This window comes from Haliotis cracherodii, unplaced genomic scaffold (genome assembly GCF_022045235.1).
Source record: "Haliotis cracherodii isolate W230 unplaced genomic scaffold, xgHalCrac1.p SCAF_32, whole genome shotgun sequence".
Lineage (NCBI taxonomy): Eukaryota > Metazoa > Mollusca > Gastropoda > Lepetellida > Haliotidae > Haliotis > Haliotis cracherodii.
Window position 1 is genome coordinate 809370 of NW_027266289.1, and position 4660 is coordinate 814029.

The 4660-nt window shown below is 48.2% G+C and overlaps 1 pseudogene; it reads right to left on the minus strand.

Moving 5' to 3' along the window:
- Positions 1 to 1821: 1821 nt before the first annotated feature.
- LOC139477237 (ice-structuring glycoprotein-like) lies at positions 1822 to 3154 on the minus strand (annotated as a pseudogene).
- Between the last annotated feature and the right edge of the window lie 1506 nt (positions 3155 to 4660).

Genomic DNA, 4660 nt, shown 5'->3' on the forward strand with positions numbered 1-4660 from the left:
AGGAACTGAGAGGACCGCATGAATTTATTAATTTATCTATGTCCCTTTTCATACAAACATGGGCAAAGTATATTGTGGTATTTGCCAGCAAAGTTTTACCATAATTACTGACACCCCCAAGAATGTCGAACAGGATCGACATTGAAAGAAGCGCGTCAAAAATCTTTTTTGGTTGTTGTTCTAATCATAGACGTGGTGGTGGCGGCGCCGGCGGAGGGGAAGAGAGGAGGAGGAGGAGGAAGGAGGGAGGAGGAGGAGGAAGGAGGGAGGGAGGAGGGAGGATTCAGGGAGGGAGGAAGGCGGGTTCTTTGTTTTGTTTTGTTTTGGTGGGTGTGTGGCGATGGCTCACTGAGACGAGCTTATCATACACAGTCGACGACTCTGCCACTTTGTTGCTAGGTTGACGTCATATTGGCGAAGGATCTTGCAACAACACTCCACAAATCATGTCATGGGGTATGGTGATGTGTTTGTCAACTTTGAGGTGTAAGGTTTCGTTCCACAAGGCGATCGTGTATTGTAGCCCACTATGACAGTTGTTCGTCTAAGTTAAAAGTCGGTGAGTGGCGAATTTAAAGGTACTAAATGTGTTGGCTGAATTCTAAAGGTGAATCGACAGGCAGAGACATGAACGTGATGTAGGTATATATGCCTACGTGATGCAAACATGGTGCCACGCGTGACGACAAACAGACGTTGACGTTGATCCATAGGATGATTATTATTATGAATGATACCGAGGTGCTGGCACTCGTGTAGGTTGACAGGTGTACTGTAATTCGTGTTGCCAGGCACACGTAGTGTTTCACGCGTGTTGCCAGGCAAAACGTGGTGTCCTGTGTGTGTGGGTGTGTGTGTGTGTGACTACAACCATTTATGTAGTATTTAGATGGATAGAGAAAGATTGATACACATACGTGACGTTTGTACACGTGATGTACTTCATGTCGGGATGTGAACCCATGTTTCATCCGTGTCTTCATGCAAACGTAGTGTCATGTGTGTGTGTGTGTGTGTGTCTTCAAACAGACGTTGACGTTGATCCATAGGATGATTATTATTATGAATGATGCCGAGGAGTCGGTACTCGTGTAGGTCGACAGGCGTACTGTCATTCGTGTCTCCGTGCACACGTCATGTACTTCATGTGTTGCCATGCAAAACGTAATGTACTTCATGTTGCCATGCAAACGTGATGTCATGCGTGTGTGTCTTCAAACACACGTTGATCTACAGGATTATTGATCCTATTTAGTATTTTATAAGGAGAGAGAGAGATCGATAGACATACGTGGTGTTTGACTCGTGTCTACAGGCACACTTGGTGTTTCAATCGTCTCTATATATATATCTATCTATATTTTATTATTTTGAGACGTACCATGGTGGTGTCACGCGTAGGGGTGGGCCTCCAAGAGGACGAGGGGGAGGGGGTGGGTTCTTTTGGATTGTTGTTGCTTGTGTAGTCAAAGCAACCAGGGTGGGTGTCGATTAGTCTGAACACCATGTGGACTCCATCATTTCTTACCAGGCAGCTGATCTTTCAAGCATGGCCTTTTTCTTCTATCTTTTTTTTATTTTTCACTTTTACTACGAGCATGTGCACTGACATGACAGACGCACAGACAGACAACGTAGACGACATCTCAACTCAACCTCTACCCTCGGTTCGGCACTCTATTCGAGTTGAGATCAATCAAGACACAAAGAGTCAGTTCAATTTATCCCTGTTTAATAATGAACAACAACTTAGATACAGACAAACAAGGTGAAATAATGCGAATAATGCGAAAAAGTGGATGACAACCTTCGTCATCGTCATCACACAGGTAGTCTGCTCAATGTTGCAACGAGTGCTTCTGTGGCTGCTGCTTCTGTTGGTGAAGGTGTTGCTGCTGCGGCTGCTACTGCCGCTCTGTATAGTGCTGAGATGAGTTCTGGTGCTGCTGCTGCTGGTGAGGGTGTTGTTGCTGCTGCGGCTGCTTCTGCTGCTGCGTGGAGTGTGTCGAAGAGTTCTGTTAGTGAGGGTGTTGCTACTGGTGTTTCTATGGCTGTGGGGGTGGTGTCTGCCACTGCTGGTGCCACTGCTGCTACAAATGCTGGTGCCACTGGTTTTGGTGTGGGTGCTGTTGATGAGGGTGCTGTGGTGACTGCCACTGGTTTTGGTGTGGGTGCTGCAGCATCTGAGATGTCCATCGGTGATAGTGAAGGTGGTGGTGATGATGACTGCGCTGAAGTTACTCCTGTTACCATGGCGACGAGTGCAGCTGTTCCTACTTCTACTGCTGTGGGTGTGGCGGCTGTGGTTGTTGCTGCCAGGATAGTGCTGAGGCGAATATTTTGTTGCTGCTGCTTCTCAGGGTGTCCCTTCCGATGCCCTCACACCTGCCGCGCATTGAGCCATCTGTAGTGCATTGATGAATACTTTTAGCGAGGGTGTTGTTGCTGCGTCTGCAGCTGCATCTTCTTCTGCCTGTGTGGTGGCTGCTTCTGCTGCTGCTACGGGTGTTGTTGATGGTGTTGTCTGTGATGAGTACTGCTGCAGCAAGGGTGCATGTGAGGTTACTATTTCAACGAGTGCTACTGCTGCTGCTTCTATGGCTGCAGGTGTTGCTGCGGCTGATGCTAGTATCGCTGTCCATAGTGCTGAGTCGAGTTGTTGTGCTGCTTTCACTGCTTCTGAGGGTGTTGTTGTTTGTATGGGTGCTGCTTCTATCGCTGCTGACACTGCAATGAGTGCTTAGGTGAGTACGTCTGTTTCTTTTAACGTTCCTGCTGCGACGTGTGGTGCTGCTGCTTTTTGGGCTGCTTTGAGTATGGATGCTGTGAGTGCTGCTGCTTCAGGTGTTGGGGTTGACTTTTCCACGTAGAGTTCCATGCTGGGGGTGCAGATGCCATACTCCGGAGGCAGAAATGTGTCCACAACACTCTTTAACTTCTCATGCATGCAGTCATGGGAAGCTTTGTACAAGGCATGTGTTCTCATCATCTCCCAATGTAGAACTAGATGCTCCCCCAGGATGTCCGCCATGGCACGACGGATATGCTCGCTAATGAGAATGTCCTCGTCCTTGTCCCCCTTCTCCTTCTTCTTCTGTTTGATGATGATGCGGTAGTGGCCATTGTTGTCATACGGTAGTTGTAGTCGGAACATAATGGTGTTGTTGCTTGGACCGTTCAGTGAAAAGTGATGGCCAGGGAACGTTGGTCGTATTTAAAGACACTGACACTCTGCTTTCTGATTGGTGGAAAATCCGACCTTCTGATTGCCTGGTTTCTGTCCCACACGCCACACACCAGTGTACTACGTCCTTAGTGTTTCTTTTCCAAAGGGTCAGGCTTGTAGCACAACCTCGTTTCGACCAATCAGAGCCCACCATGGTCCGAGCGTGGACTCTGATGGGTCGACAATCCAGGCTTCTGATGGGTCATATGTCAATCCGGTTTTTCTGTAGGGGTTCATGTCGATTCAGTTTCGATCTGTTGTGACACCCTAATGGTATGAACTATTTATAGAAAATCGTCTCTGTACCCAAAGGGGAGCGTGTCTACAGGCAGCCCTGTGGTTTCGTAGTAGACGAGACGTCGCTTGTCTTACACGGTACGATAGTCTTTTCAGGTGGGTCGGTTCACAAGAGTGTTTTCATGCCGAGGTCCTTTTCGAATGATATGATGAGGGTAATCCAAGCTGATTTTCTCCTCCTCTTTCCCAGGCCGTTGTCCCAGTATCAGTCCTTTCATGGTGTCAAAGTTGAGATGTTGTTGGTTTTGGTAATTCAAAGTGAACCCTCGCACTTTGCAGGTTGTGCGCGTTCCATCGGGTCTGGGGTTCATTAACTCATAACCATAGTATTTGGAACCTCTTGACACAAACTTCTTGATGGTATTTCCGTCCAGTTCACCCAACGAATAGCCCAGCTCTGGATTCGTGTTGTGGGGTCGATGAATGTAAATGACGCTGTCCGTGTCAAAGTACAAGACCCTGCGACCTACCAGGGTAAGGGTCTCGTACAGCTTGAGACGTGCTTGGGCGCTGACCCAAGCAGTGATCGCGACATTGAAATGAGAATGAGGGGTTTTGAATTCATTCTTCTGGGTATAGGTCACTTCCACCATGTGTTCGTTGACAATGGTGACATCCTCGATGGTATTGCGTTCATTCCTCCACAAGGCAAAGTACTGTACAGGATCGTTCATATAGATGTTCTGACTGTAGTCTAACCGTTGTCCAAACTTTATCGTAGATCTCCTGGATGTAAGCGTCGTGATCTGTACATCCCTCGGGGTATCCGCTGGCTTCGAGCTTCTCCTTAAAATGTGGATCGATATAAGTGTCAAAGAGTCCCACTTGCTGGGTGTCAGGGTCATGCTGCGCAAAGGTGTCAAAATGCCAAACGTCGTAAATCTGAAGCACCTGGTAGTCATACTTCTTCACGGCTTCCTGGAGTTCTATGGTGGCGTACGCACCCACCCATGACCTCTCTTCGTCCGTGTGCTTGCAGTGGGAGTCTGACCGGGTATCGGCACACGTACCGCACAAAGGACAGAGCCGTTTGCCACCCGATCTGTGGCAGTCCTTTCGGTTCAAACAACGTGTCCACAGGGGGTTGATGGAGAAGGGTCGGGTGTCCCGTGGGAAATGCTCCAGCCTTATAAATGT